Genomic DNA, 16,215 nt, shown 5'->3' on the forward strand with positions numbered 1-16,215 from the left:
TATTCAAAAGACTGCTGGTTGCTGTCATTCGCTGAGGTGAATTATAATGAAGTTGTTTAGGACAGACAATTACATTAGACAATTACATTAGCTGTAATGCAGAGCACTGGGGCAAACTCAAAAAGGCCAACTCAAAAAGGCCTCAAAAAGGGGTTCCCAGTGGCTTGAAGCCTGGTGGAGGCAGGCCAGGCAGGGTGGAGGCTGCACTTTACCTCCACCTAGCTCGATTCCCAGCCACTTGTGGCCCCATGGAACTAAGCCCAGTGTGAGGTAGTGGTGTGCAGCGCTGGGGCTGTGCTCCACCTCCCTTCACCGGCTCAGGTCCCAGGGAGGCGGCAGTAGTAGCCTCCCGCCTGCACCCCTGGGAGGTTTGCGGGGCTCTGCCAGATTCCTCCCCATGAACTACTGGGGACCTCAGCTGGTGGCTCCTCCATGGAACCATCACCATGGGCATGTATGTTGTGAGCTTCATGGACATCCCGGCCTCTTGCCCCTTCTGCGGGCAGAGGGAGACCCTGGCACACATGTCCCTCTAGTGCACCATGCTGCAGCCCCTCCACCTCCAGAACCTCCTCCTGAGGTTCTGGTTGAATTTCAACCCTCACCTTTTTGTTTTTGGTCACCACATCTATGCCCGCCCCCCAGTTGCGGACCTCCTGGTCAACCTCCTTCTGGCTCTGGCCAAGTGGGCTCTGTACTTGACCAGGAAGGAGGCTGTGGCCAGGAAGGTGCCCGGAGACTGCGGGACCATTTTCCTTTCATTTGTCCGTGCACGTTTCTGGGCAGAGCACCAGTGGGTGGCATCCACTGGCTCCTTGGATGCCTTTGAGGACTGGTGAGTGCAGCCTGGGGGCTCTTCTCGGTATCCCCCTCAGGCGTACTTATTTTCACGTTTTGACATGTTGACCCACATGACACTCCTATCCTGTTTTCTTCATTAGTTTTCCCAAGAATTTAGTTGTTGCATTTGTCCATTAGCCCCCGTAACAAGGAGCTACTAGTTAGCTGGGTAGGCCTTGCCCATGGTAATTGGATGGAAAATTGACAGGGAGCAGAACGTCAAGTCAGGGGGGTGGGGCTGAGTGAGATATAAACTCTCTCCAGGTCAGAGGAAGGGAGGTGGCTATGGTGGTGGAGAGAGACAGAGCCCAGCCGGGAGGGAACGGGCAGATTCACCTGCAGCTGGGAGTGCTGATGGCTGACAGGAAGGGCTTCCATTGACCCAGAATGGAGGAGTGAGCACCAGGGAAATACTGAGAGCTTCCTTTTTTCCTTTTTCCCTTTTCACCTTTTTGTTGTGCCTTGGAAGACCCTGGGAAGGTGGTTTGCCCAGGCTATAATACGGAAGCACTAAACTGAAGGAGGAGCAGCCTCCTCTGATTGCAGGCAGATCGGGTTTGGAGAAGCCCCAAGGGTGGGCTGAGTGTCCAGACTAAGAACTGGTTTTGGTGACACCAGATGAACACGATCTGTCAAGCTTGTAACCATTCCAGCCAAAAACTGGACTAAAAACTACCAGAGTTTATATCTCACTCAGCCCCACCCCCTGACTTGGCGTTCTGCTCCCTGTCAATTTTCCATCCAATTACCATGGGCAAGGCCTACCCAGCTAACTAGTAGCTCCTTGTTACGGGGGCTAATGGACAAATGCAACAACTAAATTCTTGGGAAAACTAATGAAGAAAACAGGATAGGAGTGTCATGTGGGTCAACATGTCAAAACGTGAAAATAAGTACGCCTGAGGGGGATACCGAGAAGAGCCCCCAGGCTGCACTCACCAGTCCTCAAAGGCATCCAAGGAGCCAGTGGATGCCACCCACTGGTGCTCTGCCCAGAAACGTGCACGGACAAATGAAAGGAAAATGGTCCCGCAGTCTCCGGGCACCTTCCTGGCCACAGCCTCCTTCCTGGTCAAGTACAGAGCCCACTTGGCCAGAGCCAGAAGGAGGTTGACCAGGAGGTCCGCAACTGGGGGGGGGGCATAGATGTGGTGACCAAAAACAAAAAGGTGAGGGTTGAAATTCAACCAGAACCTCAGGAGGAGGTTCTGGAGGTGGAGGGGCTGCAGCATGGTGCACTAGAGGGACATGTGTGCCAGGGTCTCCCTCTGCCCGCAGAAGGGGCAAGAGGCCGGGATGTCCATGAAGCTCACAACATACATGCCCATGGTGATGGTTCCATGGAGGAGCCACCAGCTGAGGTTCCCAGTGGTTCATGGGATGAGGGTAGAGTACATACTCAGCCACTGGGGTGCCTACTCCCTGGGTACAGATTTGCTTCATCTCTTGCTCTCCTCCTTCTGCTGGGTCCTGCAGTCGGCTAACTCTGGGCTGAGCTTTGCCAGTGCCCCAGGGCTTGGCCTCATCCCTTCTCTGGTCCCTGTTCCCCTTCTCTATTGCCAGCTGCTTGCTCCCCTTCTGTCCAGCTGGGGCCTTCTTTGACAACCAAGGTCTTCTCCCCACCCTCAGTGCTGGCTGGGTCCCACCTTACAGCAGGTAACTGTCCCCTTTTCTGGGATACAAAGGTTCTGGCCTTAAAGAGGCCCCACTGCCTTTCCTTCCCTGGTCCTCTATTCTCCATAACAAGGCTAGAGTCCCCAGTTACACAAGCCTACAAAACAAAAATTTCAGCATCTGGATCAGCCCTTCTAGTCCACAATATCTACCATCATCTGTCAAGCTTGTAACCATTTCAGACTAAAAACTACCAGAGAACACAACACTGAATACTTCTGCCATAAAATGAAAACCTTTCTCAACTGTGAAGAACAACGGAGGTGAACAGCTAGGTACAGAATCTAGATTTGCCAAGTCCCGATCCTCCACTGATTAGGCAACATTAAGAGAAGTCCCATTAAAGTGAAAGGCTGAACCTTGGCAAACACTGGCCTCTGAGTGTTGGCTTCATGACAATCAATAGGAATTTTGTCATTAACTTTGATAAAGTAGGATTTCAGCTTTCAGGGTTCCTGCCAATCACTGTTAGTGTCTAGTGAAGAAACAAGAAAGGAAGAAAAAAAAAAAGAGAAGGAGAGAATCTAAAACCAAGCCATTTATTCTATTAATAAAATTTGTGTAAAAAAAAGGTCTTTATATAACAAAACACTACAATTGTGACTGAGTTTTAAATGGAAAGAAAAAACTTTCCCACAAAGGATCTTGGAACAAATGCATACATGTTGCTGGGCTCTACAAGAAGCTGATATTTTAGTCAAAAGCAAGAAAGCAACACGGTGAGTTAGCTGCACAAGATAGAGTGGTCTATCAAACTGAAGCAAGGTAGAAGTGTTGTGACCGCTGCATTAGGCCAAACAGAGATATTTGTCAAGTTCTTTAAGGTTAGTTCTAAGATACTCTAAATGTCCCATACCCTCTGGAACCTTTAGAGAAAATGTTCTTATTTTCTACTTAGCAGGCAAGGGTATGACTGGGATATTGCATTAGTATAGCCGTGCCTGTCTGCTCAAAGCAAGGCCTAGGAAATTGCTCCATCTGGCCTGCCAGGCTATTAGGAAGCCGGAGAATTTGAGGGCATGGCCAGCATTGGACACGGCCCCTGGTAAACATGCCCCCGGTGGCAGAGCAGCGAGCAAGTGCTGTGTGACACAACCCTGCAACTGCCTAATCTGCTGGCACAGCGCTGGCTACCACCATGGTAGCCTCCACCCCATGCCCTAGGCTGGGTCTGGCCCTGAGGTCTGGATCCAGTCTGGAGCCCTAGGTGAGTTTGACAGCCCTGCTTAAAGAAACTGATTCAGCTTCTTAACTGTTCCGAGCAGTTTCAATGCTATTCCTATTCATTCTATACAGATAAACCCTGCAGAAGAATATGGAATTCTTGAAGTTGAGAAAAGATAAACTGAGGGTAGGAAATTTTCATAGGATGATAGGTACATAGGAGAAATATGGTAAGCAATGTAGACGGGATGGTGAGACTAAGATCAAACACGGAAATGAGAATTTTTCAACGTGTCACAATCCACTATAAGTATTTTCCAACTCACCAAAAGTGCTATTATCAAATGGCCAGAGACCCAGTGGACTTTCAATTACAACTTGCTGTGCGTTTCCAAAATTCAATTTATCACTTATATTTCTAAATAAAAGTTCGATGAAAATTATTGTTTAAAAGGCCATGTGTTTTTAACCCAGCTATCCAGCTGGCCTAGAGTTTTCAAATTGCAAAAGTTTTACAAAAATAATGAAAAAAGTAGATATTTCCATAATGTTGTAAATGTTGGTTTTTATTTTGTCCTCTGCTTATAATCCAGTTTTCTTTGTGACACAGGAAGTGACAAGAGAGGAAAATCCTGTGCTGAGAAAAGTCCCATATAGTCATAGTATTGGGATTTTCAAGAGGTTCATTTACAGAGTTTTCATCTCCATTTTATCTAAGAGTAATAGTCTTAAAAAAAGACTTTAGAAGAAGTGCTATTTATTTGTTTGCTGGCAGCTGCTTCAGCTATGAGGGTCAATAGCTTTCAGGTAACTAAAAAAGGAATTTTAAATACACAGAGGCATTGATTTACCTTAAATGAAAACACTTACATTCCCCAAAGTTTACAGAGGTCCTGATCTGTGTTTGACACCCTCTCTTCCTTGAGGATCCTCCCTCGTTTATGAGATGAAGTTGGCTATTTCTATGTGCTTCTATGCTTTAGCTATCCTGGAGCTATCTGAAAACAATTATTCCTTGGTATACATAATTTAAAAATGTAATGAAATACAGCAAATTTTAAAAAAATAATTGTGTGGTACCAAGAATGAAAAAATAAAAGCCTCACTCCATACTAAAGGCAATACAGCTTGTGTATTATGAATTATGAAGCAAACTAGCAAGCTCCAGGGAAATAAACTCTGGAAGCCTTACATTGCATTTGAAATATGAAGGGGGTTACAATAATATGATGGATGATATAACGGACGTGTGAGAAGAGATGGTCAACCCTCATCACCAGTTTTTCTTTTAACTCCATTTTGTAGGCAAGAGAAGATTGCTTTAATTTTAAAGCAAGTTCTGCATGAATGAAAAATTGCTTCAGGGCCTCTCAGTTGTCCCTTTTCAAGATGGCCTAATAGAGCAAGATAAACACGACAAGACTTAAACATCACAACTCCTAATATTTCAGGGCCCTGCTACTGAACGGGCTTCACTGAATGATATGTTTAGGCTTGCCCGTACAAGTTACCTGCCCATAAGATAGTGATGTGTCTAGCATCACAACCAGCCATCTTTCCCTCCCCAGCCCAAATAGCTTGCAACCTGGTTACAGCTGGGTTGACTGGCCATGGCATTTGAGTCAATGTTGAACATACTCCTCTGAGCCACAATTAGAAGGTGTACCTGCTCTGCCACTCTGCCCCATCATGAATAGTGAGATGTGCCAATTCGATTGTTGTAATCATTTCAATTTCAGTAAGCAAAGGTATTGCGAACATCCAGTTGAAACTATTAATTGAAAAAAAATGTGTCTGCTTCTACTCCCCATGACATGAACAGTCATCCCATTTAAACACATTGAAGAAATCATTTGTGACTGTCACTTTACCTAGGGGGGCAAACATATAACTGTACTGTCCTGGGAGCACACTGAAAACCAGACTGCAATCCAGTCCGGGATTGGATTGATGCAGAGGTCAATAGAGTGCCACTCCTAGATCCAGTTCAGGGTACTTCTCTAGGCAATTTGTATTAAATAGGTTGTTTCAGCAGTTCCTCCTTTTCACCCCTCACAGTCCAAACCCTGTCCACAGGCAGTGGTAAGACTGTACAATCTCTCACAAAGACCACCTCCACCCCCTCCATGTGTATGATAAATACCATACCTTCGAGAATAGAGGTCATTTTATATCCTTCTTGTTCCCATGCACTGGGTGGACCATAATGTATCATTAAGAAATTACTCATTATGAGCAAATAAGGCAGAATCAGGCTTTGTCGGATTGTCTCAACACTCTATTTAATAGTACAACCAGTAAATAAAGACTTGATGGTAGAAATGTTCTGTCTTAATATTGTATGGCAAATTCATATTCTTTTAGGTTTTCAATTCAACAGCTATCTCTGCATCAGCCCTTGGCAACTCTTAGTTCTCATTAGTTGCAGTAACTATATTATCTTTCTTAATTAGGATCTCTTAAACTTCTCAGTCTTGGGAATTTGAGGATAACAATAGAAAGAGAAATGTGACACCATTAGTTTTAATGATACAGTTCTATTGTGTGGGGGGAGCTTACCACTTGGATGGAGCAGGAGACTGAAAGTAATAATTCTTGATAGTAATAAGCCACACTGGGGTGTACATTAGTTGGGTATTTATTCATTTTTCAGATCATTCACTATGAGTCTGAGCTGAAGTTAAGAGAAGTAGATGAAGGAGGAAATTATTCTTTATATTAATATTAAATAAAAATAGTGAAAAAGGTAAAGTATCTTCTCTCCATTGTTCCTCCAAAAACTCCCATTAGTTCTTTTTAAGACAGTGGGCAAAGAGATATATTTCCTTTAGTGACCATGGATGAGGCACCTCAGTTATCTCACTGGGATTAGTGCACAGCTACTACCATATAGGTGAGAAGGCTCAATAAATTAATCAGACTAGCTTCCAACAGCTAGGGTTTGAAGCCATATTCTAACACCAGTTCCACTGTTGATTCAGTAAATGCACTCAGGTGCATAACACATGCACAAGAGCATGCATTTATTGAAAATGTGATTATTTTCATAGCATGCAGAGCTGTGGGTGGTTAGTTGATGCTTCTATAACTGAATTTCTGTATATATTGACCCTGTGTGTACATGCCCTTAGCATCCAAGATCAAAGATAATAAAAAGTCCTTTTTCAAAAAGGGGCCCCTGCAAGATACTCTGGGCAATCTGGTGGTTGCGCTAGAGGAGAAAGCAGACCTCTTCAACCAATTCTTCACCTCTATTTTCTTGGGCAGGGACTGGGACTTTCCCACTGAGATGCACGACGGACTCGAGGGGAACGCCTCCAGACCTCAGGTTGGGGAGCACCGGGTTAGAGAGCTTCTGGAGGGGCTGGACATGTTCAAATCAGCGGGTCCAGATGCTCTCCACCCCAGGGTGTTGAGGGAGCTAGCAGGGGTTATTGCAGGGCCCTTGGTATGGCTTTACGAGCGCTCATGGTGCTCGGGCCAGGTGCCGGATGATTGGAAGGTAGCCAACGTGGTCCCCATCTTTAAAAAAGGGAGGAGGGAGGACCCAGGCAACTATAGGCCCGTCAGTCTTACCTCAATCCTAGGGAAACTCTTTGAGAAGATCATCAAGGAGCATACCTGCGATGGGCCAGCCTCAGGGATGATGCTCAAGGGCAACCAGCATGGTTTCATTTGGGGCACGTCATGTCAGACCAACCTGATTGCCTTTTATGATCAGGTCACAAAAGCCTTGGATGCAGGTGTCGCCATGGATGCAGTCTTTCTGGACTTCAGCAAGGCCTTTGACACCATCTCCCACCCCATCCTCATTAAAAAACTAGGTGACTGTGGCATTGATGCCTACACAGTCAGATGGATTGCAGATTGGCTCAAGGGTCGTACTCAGAGGGTGGCGGTGGATGGGTCATATTCAACCCGGCGAGAAGTGGGCAATGGAGTCCCCAGGGCTCGGTCCTTGGGCCTGTGCTGTTCAATTTCTTTATCAGCGATTTGGACGATGGAGTGAAAAGCACCCTGTTTAAATTCACTGATGATACCAAAATTTGGGGTTAGGTGAGCATGCTAGTAGGGAGGGAAAGACTGCAGCAAGACCTGGATAGGTTACAGGGGTGAACTAGCAAAAACAGGATGTGTTTCAATACTGACAAGCGCAAGGTGCTGCACTTGGGCAGTAGTAACCAGCAGCACAGTTATAAGATGGGGAACTCCCTTCTTGAGAGCACGGAGGCAGAAAGGGATCTTAGAGTCATTATTGACTCCAAGATGAACATGGGCCGACAATGCAAGGTCATGGTTGGCAGGGCTAACCACACCTTGTCGTGCATCCACAGGTGCATCTCTATCAGGGCCAAGGAGGTGATCCTCCCCCTCTACGCGATACTGGTCAGGCCGCAGCTGGAGTACTGTGTCCAGTTCTGTGCGCCCCACTTCAGAAGAGATGTGGACAACATTGAGAGGGTCCAGCGGAGGGCCACACGCATGATCCGGGGAAAACAGAGCAGACCCTACAATGAGAGACTGCGAGACCTGAACCTGTTCAGCCTTCATAAGAGAAGGCTGAGGGGGGACCTGGTGACTGTCTACAAACTCACTAGGGGGGACCAGAAGGGAAGTGGTGCTGGCTCCTACCCTGGAGGTCTTGAAGAAGAGGCTTGATGCCTACCTGGCAGGAGTCATTTGAGCCCAGTTTTTCTCCTGCCCGGGCAGGGGGTCGGACTTGAAGATCTACAAGGTCCCTTCTGACCCGACTTCTAGGATTTTAGGATTCTATGAATGCAGTGAACAGTATGTGGCTAATTTTGAAAATCAGGTGATCGCAATCTCTTGCACTGTGTGACACAATAAACACTTCCCTAAAATACAGGTAGATGATGTATTCACTTCTTACATTAATACCTCTAGCAAAAAAGCCCTCCCTCTAATTATTAATGCATCCCTTTCTCTAATTTCATGAGCTCACATGGCGGTATAGATTTCATTAAGATTAAGGACAGATGGACATTTTCAACTTTTTCAACACCCTTTACACAAACCTAAGAGATCTATCCATCAAAGCAACAAGAAAAAAATAGCTCTGTGCTCAATTTACCTTAATTTTGGTCCACTTAATGTCTTTCATCAATTCCTATTGTCTTAGTTTAACAAATGGAATCATAAATAATGCAATCTACATCAATTGCACTTATTTGCAATTAGAATTTTTTCAGTACTCTGTTTTATGAATATTTAATACACTGTATAACCTTGATGGAAGGAGTGTAATTGAGAAGCCATAATGAATATTTAGAAAGTCTTCCTTTGTGATCCCAACTTCTGATTTTAAATTAACATCCAGTAAATCTTCCTCCACAATGCTCTGCTCAGCTCGGCAAGTCTGTAGTTCACCAGCTCTAGAAGTATGATGTGGATAGTTTCAAGTTACTTGTCCCTCTACTTTGGAAGAATAAATATTTTTGAAGCTTATTAGACTTGTGGACTAAGGGAGCCCAAATTTAGGCTCTTACATCTATGTTTGGTCTGTGAATTGAAAAAAGAAAAAGAAAATTTAGGCTCCTAAATCCATAGTTAGGCCCGGATATGAAAGAGTGTTTTAAAAAGTCGAAATAAAAAGTATCAACCAGAAAATAATAAAATGAAAATGTCCTCAAGTATTTAATAATGATCAAATCAGAATTGCGCCTTTGCTTTTTGATACAGAGAAGTTATCAGCACAAGCTTTATTTTTTTCCAGTTTACCATGGTAACAATTTTATGTTACAATAAAATGCTACACTGTACAAACCCACAGCTATGGATTATTCATAGCCATATTTATCATTCAACTAAAATATAGCAAAAGCACGTTACAAGGAAAAAATGACAAAAAGAGAATTAAATACAAGAGCTGCAAGCCTGGTGGAATAAGCAAGGTGGCAAGCATACAGTGGATGTTACTCAGAACTTAAATCTTGCTTGACTCACAGGCAAAAGGGAAACCCAGAACTGGATGCATCTCATGACTACCGTGAGACATGGTAGCCCCTCTGTTAAGTGCTCTTCTTTATCTTTAAAATGAAAAGAGCAATCTCTAAGCCAGGGTTGTCCAGTTGGCAGCCCAAGGGTCATATATGCAACTTCCTGGGTCCCTCCTGGCTCCTGCCCCATCAGCTTTTGCGTCTCGCTGCCTGCCAGGGAGTGGGGTTGCACAGCCCATGGAGGGGGCTATGGTGTGGTGCAGTGAGGGAGCTGAGGTGAGGGCCACCTGTGTGCGTGGTGCAGTGGTGAGGTGGCAGTGTGGCCCAGAGCCCATCGTCCACACAAGTGTGACCCTTAGAGCACACAGCCCCCTTTGGTTCAGCCTATGCAGCATGCAGCCTCTGGATGCTTAAAAGTTGGACAGCGTTACTCTAAACAGCGCCAAAACACATTATCAACCTGACTTTGGAGCTCTTACCCAAAGAAATAAGTCCTTCAATACTGACACCACTGCATAACAGCAACCTTCTTTGCCAGTACCCTAGGGACCAAACTGAGGATCTCCACACCGAACACGAGAGCTGTTACCATTTAAGCTACAGCTCTCAAGCTGAATAGGAATGACAGAAGGTAGAGCACTTTAGCAATTATTACTGACCCAGAAAAACAACAGTAAGTCCAATCTCGCTAAATATTTCAAGGTTCCAAAAAGAATTTCTTCCATATTTGTGGAAAAACGGGATAGCTCGCTTTTGTTGTGGGTAGGAATTCTGGGAAAAAATCATTTAAAAAAAACTAAAATGGGATTTGATGCCCTGCTGGCTACCCTGGTAGAATAATCTTGTCCAAGTAGACTTGAAGAGATGGAGCGCCCCAGCTCGCCACCTTCCCGCATCTCAGCCTCTCCGCCCCCACTACAAGCAGAGGCAGCTCCTTCCCAGTCAGTCTGCGAAGCTCTTGTTCATTTATCTTTCACCCTGGAGGCAGCAGGTGAAGTTGACCAGAGCCTTCCCAGCAGGCAGCTAGGGATCAATTGTTTTCCTTTCCTAATGAAAACATTTGAAATGTAATTTTCACACAGAAAACTGCTATTTTTGTGCACAAAAAAGGCTTTATCCGTTGGAAAATGGTCCTGCCAGAAAAAACCTGAACATTTCTAATAACAGTTCCCATCCTCTGCAGATCACAATGGGGGGATGGAAATGTAACATTCATTTAACAGTGAATTATCATTGTACAATAAGTACTTTTCTGTCTGTTCTTCCTCTCTTCACTTGTGACCTCCTCTTTGCTGTGCACCTACCTGAAAGGTAGCACAATGGTGGAAGGCTTCCTGGAAAATGCCCGTGTAAGCAACACAGAAGAGAAAGATCTAGTTTTCCAGAAAAACTTCTTTTATGTTAAGCTGATGCATGGGCATCTGTATGGGTGCAAACCATGGAGTGAGACAAAATAGCACTTAGTTTAAATCATAGATTCATCTAAGATGCGATTGTTAAATTACTTGGGTTCTGAATTTGATTTAAAAGTGTTTTGAAGTCTGTAGGCATTTTTATAGTTATTCGGAAACAGGTTTTGGGCAAACATTTATCTCAAAAGCAAGACAAGGAATTACTTTTCAGATTCTGAGCATTACTATTTAGTACACTGATTTCAAGTTCCTCCAAAGAAAGCTATTATATTGGTTATTTTTGGTGGAGTGACAGAATTACTTTTAAGGCATAAACAGAAATGAGTATGTCCCCCTAATGCTAGATCATTCCAGTGTTTTAGGGAATGTCCTGGCAGCAAAGATGAAAATGAACCTGAGGCCCCTGGCAGATTTGCAGCTGAAGGTATGATGTGGTCTGATGTGAGAGCCCCACAATTGCACTTCCTGCCAGGCCACACCTGCATGATAGGAGGCATGACTGTGGGATGCAGCATCAAATCCCATCGTGGCTTATTGCCCCTGGCAAGTAGCAAGGTCTCACAGCTGGGCCCCCCCATCATGTTGGAGCTCCCAGACATAGGGGCACACCATGCACTCCTGGGCCTGGGAGCCGTCAGCTGATAGGACTCCCAGCGATAGGGGTGCATAAAGTGCTCCCATGACTGGGCATCCCACCAGCTGATCTGGGCTCCCAGCCCAAGGGCTGTGCCAGATCAGTTATCAGGGCTCCCGGTCACAAGGGCTCACCCCATGGCTGGGATCTTGCAGCCTGGCCACACGTTCAGTTGAGGTTTGATAGAAACCACCCACAAAGCGATTATACATTTTTTGTGTAATAACTTTATAGCTTGTTTTATTGCACCATGAATTGCAGTAACATGTGACCTGGTAACAATTTAAGACGTGATTAACTAGTTAATCATGTCTTGTGTGTAACATGTGCTAGAGGCCTAAAGAATTTGCTCCATAGCATACAGCCTGTGACTGATGATATTTGAACAAAATGAAAAAAAATGCTGTCAATCTAGCTTAATGTTCTACACAACTAAAATATTTCTCTGGAGGAGAAATGGACAAAAAAAAGAAAAGAAAAAGTGAGAACAACATTTCTTTTTCCTAGAGGAAATTTGCTGGAAAGAGAGAAATGATTTCTGAAAGGGCAGAGAGGAATTGTTGATCCTACAAAACAATCAAGCACAAAAAGCATTTTAAAAGAAAAAGGGCAGGTCAATAAGGGCTAGTGGAAAAAGTCAAATGTTGTTCTTCAAAGGTCCTGAGTTCCCATTCACTCAAAATTAGACTCTACACATTCACATTGTTGTTATTGCCTGTTGCGAAAGCAGCTATAACATTTCTATTGCTGTATTTGAAATTTGAACTTTTGCTTGTTTTATTTTCTTGAATAAGATACAACTTTAGTAATCTAATTTAATTTTAATAAACAATGAAATGCTGTCACCTCAGAAAGCAAAACTAGAAATGTTGTTCTTTTCCATCCTTGCTGTGGCTGTATCATAGCTGGGCTTGGGTGTAAAGAGTTTTAAAAAAAATATTTTACTTGAGGTTATCTTTGACGTTTCCAATTATAATGTTAAACGGCCTATGCGGGTGATTGAAGTTATTTTATGGTTTTCATTTAAGGGGAAATCTGATGTCCTTGAAATGAATTTTTTTATTAAATAAAGACTGTCTAGCAAGAACATTGAGGATTTGGGTTTTTTAATTAGCATTATTATCTATACAACAAAATAATGTCCCAAAATAAGGCACCTCTGAGACAATTTTCCATGCAAATTTAAAAAATGCAGTAAGTTGTTTAATGATTTATGAAACTACCTTGTTTAGTTATAACTAAACATTTTGTATATTTATTGGCTGTAAACTGTTGAAGAAACTCTCCCCCTTGTGGCTAATATTACATTGACTATTATAATTGAAGCCCCATTTAAGGGATCGTTTGGGGTTTTTTAGTTAGCTGTTCCTTTTATTGGAAAATTTCTGAAAGAAAGAAAATCATACACTTTTTTAAAAAAATGACTTTGTAGACACTTATTTTAGTTCTATTAAAATTAGCCACTCAAAACAGCTGGAGTAATTTGGTAATAGGAATAAATTTAGTAACGGAAAAATACTTAAAATAGAGCAAAATTTTATGCTGGGACACTGGTGTCCTTCTTCACTAGCTACATGGCATCCCTTTGCAGATAGTTTCATGATGACCAAGCATGTAGTTTGACTCCAAGCAGTGACATCTAAACCCTCATAAAGCTCAGGTGGTTAGTTTGGATACATTCAGGGGAGTAAAGTTTACCTTTGTTCCCTCCCCTCCTCCAAACAAAACCAGAGCCTTTTGGCATTCAACTGTAAGTTCTCCTTCCCTCGACCTGTGCCCAGATCTAATTCCCTTACCTCATCAAATGAGCATGTTGGCTGATCTTTAAAACTAGAGTTCATCAATCTGAATTTTGATCCCATCCCATGGCTGCTTGTGCCCAAAGCTTTTTTTCCCTGCCTCCTAACAACTTTTCATTACCTTCTACCACCCCTTTGCCAATGTTAATGGCAGCGCAGAATTGTCTGCTCTTTTAAATTTAGCAGCTGTCTGGCTCATGCACTCTAGGACTGTCCCAGGCCAAAATGCCTCCAGAACAGACTATCTATTTATTGAGTCTCTAACATGGCGCTTATATGACATCAAGCAGGGTGGCCAGGGTATGGAAAAAGCTACTTATCCAAACTGTTTTATGGAGGCATGCAAAGCCCAATGGAGCCAGAATGACCTACCTCTAGTTTGTTGGGCTTATGATTAGGTCCTTAATCATAAGAAAGAGTTGAAGGGGAAATATGATCTGCTACTTATTTTCCAACCAATTATCCTTATTCTTAATTATGTTAGATATTTTAAAATAAGAATTAAATTGCAAATATTTTTAAATAGTCATATACCAGGGAAAGCATTGTACTATATGAAGAGTCAAAGTATTCATCTCCTTTCTTTAAAGTTTAATCCTAAATCGTCCCTCTTTACCACCATTCCATGCCTTTTGTATTTTTAAATGGGCATCATCAAGTAATTTTATGCCACCAATATAGGACAGCATTGACAACGAATTTTAAATTGAATGTGATACAAATAGAAGTTTTTTAAATATAGAAAAATTAAAATTTTGGATTTAAATCTTCCTCTCCGGTGTTGAAAGCCAGAGCACACAAGTATTTACTAGACCATAAAAACCTGCTAATAAAGTTGATAATAAGGAAACTACAAACTCTGTCTCGTTTCACTATCCAGACTAAAGGAATGCGAAAAAGATAAGCCCTGTTGATCTGCTATTTGCTGCATATTTATATTGATGACATTTGTGCATTACAGTGTTGGTTGTACAAAGTTGGCTGAAAAAACTGTTTCCGTGAACATTTTTCATCGAAATATCTTTCATTTTTACTGCAATTTTCATGATAAAATCTTTCCAATCAGCTCCTGCATTTTCTTGTATTTAATCAGTCAAGACAATGACTAATCAATCATTAAAGCTGAGGCACTGCAGATTAGTAGTAATAGTAATAATACTAATAACGCTATTTTTAAATGTTTTTGCAATACAAATTAACCAAGGTAACCCATTTTTGTCAGTTATATTTTGCAGTCCATTGTTTGCAGTGAAGTAGGAATGGAAGTTTGCTAAACAGATGTAATATTAGACCCATATTGATTATGGGAGATTAAGGACATTTGATGTATAACACATAAGGTTGTTTATTCAAAGCAGTCGGAATTGAATTGTCCTAGTCATCTTTATTCATTACATGGTGATAGCTCTGATCCTGCAACACTGCCCATCCTGGATGGATCCACAGAAGCACTGAGATGCTGAGTGTGGAGGGGAACCACTGCTTCCCAAAACACTGCAGTTAGGCATCTGTGGTCCGTACAGTTGCACAAGGAACCTCAGAATGAGATTCACAATAGCCAAGTTGTTGTAGGGTTGAACTCCAGGAAAACTGGACCTGGATGACTGCTCTTACCACTAGGATATAATAGAAAGAAGGAGGACACGACTATCCCCCCATTCTTGAAAGACTGCAGTGCCCACTCTTGTGTTTTGCATGGAATTGAATCCTGTAGGTGTGCATAGGTATACCCATAACATGCCCACCACCCTGGGCTCCTCTGGAGAGATAGGTAGGTAGGTGAATGCCTAGTTTGAAAATCCCATTGTGGATGTCATCAAGGAGAAGTCAAAATGTAAAATTGTTGAGCCATTGTGGAGGTGGGAGCGGTGGCCTGGCTATAGATTATTGCTAACAGCTGGACCTACAGAAGCTCCAGTCCCTAAGAGTGAGGACACATGCCAAATTACACCAGCATAATCTGCTCCTAGATGGGTGTAAAAAAGGACCAGACTCATGCCCAGCCCTGCAGTAGTCTAATTTACTAGATTCTGATGTAGATTTATTCTAGGAAAACTCTGGAATCTGACTACATTGGTGTAAGTTATGTCAGCAGATGTGCCATGAAGCTGCATCTATCTGAGAGAAACCTTATTTTCAATGCAAACAGGCTATAACTAGTTTCTCCACTGCCTAGGGGTAAGACATTGCAATAGTACCTATTGTGCCAGTTACCGCTGAGATGGCTCTGTTTGGTAACTCACAGTGTAACTCGCACTGGCATGCAGAACTGATGCAGGTTATGCCTGTGTCAATGTGACATTTTCTTCAAGCCATGAGACACAGCAACCAGAATGCTTTTCTTATTTTATCTGACACTTTCCAAGGGAACACTTCCAACATCAGAAACCACTCCTTAAATGTGTTTTACTTTTAGAAACACATGTGAAGTCATACTACTTGTTTTATTTCAGGCTGTCCTCTGCAAAACACGTGGTCTTGGTACCTGCTTCCTTAGTATCTGTATACAGCTAGCAGCCTTAGAATAAGCTGAATAAACAGAGCAGATCTATATAATCTGCTCATGCGTGTTTGAAATGTTAATGATGGAGCTGAGCACTACATTGGACATTTATCATCCCTCATATTTGAATGATCTATGATATATCATCAAGAATAATGAGGTAGGTCCCACTCTATTGAGTTTAGAAATCACCTAAAGCACGCAGCCAGAGAAATACATGAAAAAGGATTAG

The sequence above is a fragment of the Crocodylus siamensis genome, chromosome 1 (assembly GCF_052110815.1).
Source record: "Crocodylus siamensis isolate JL-2025a chromosome 1, ASM5211081v1, whole genome shotgun sequence".
In the NCBI taxonomy this organism is placed as follows: Eukaryota; Metazoa; Chordata; order Crocodylia; family Crocodylidae; genus Crocodylus; species Crocodylus siamensis.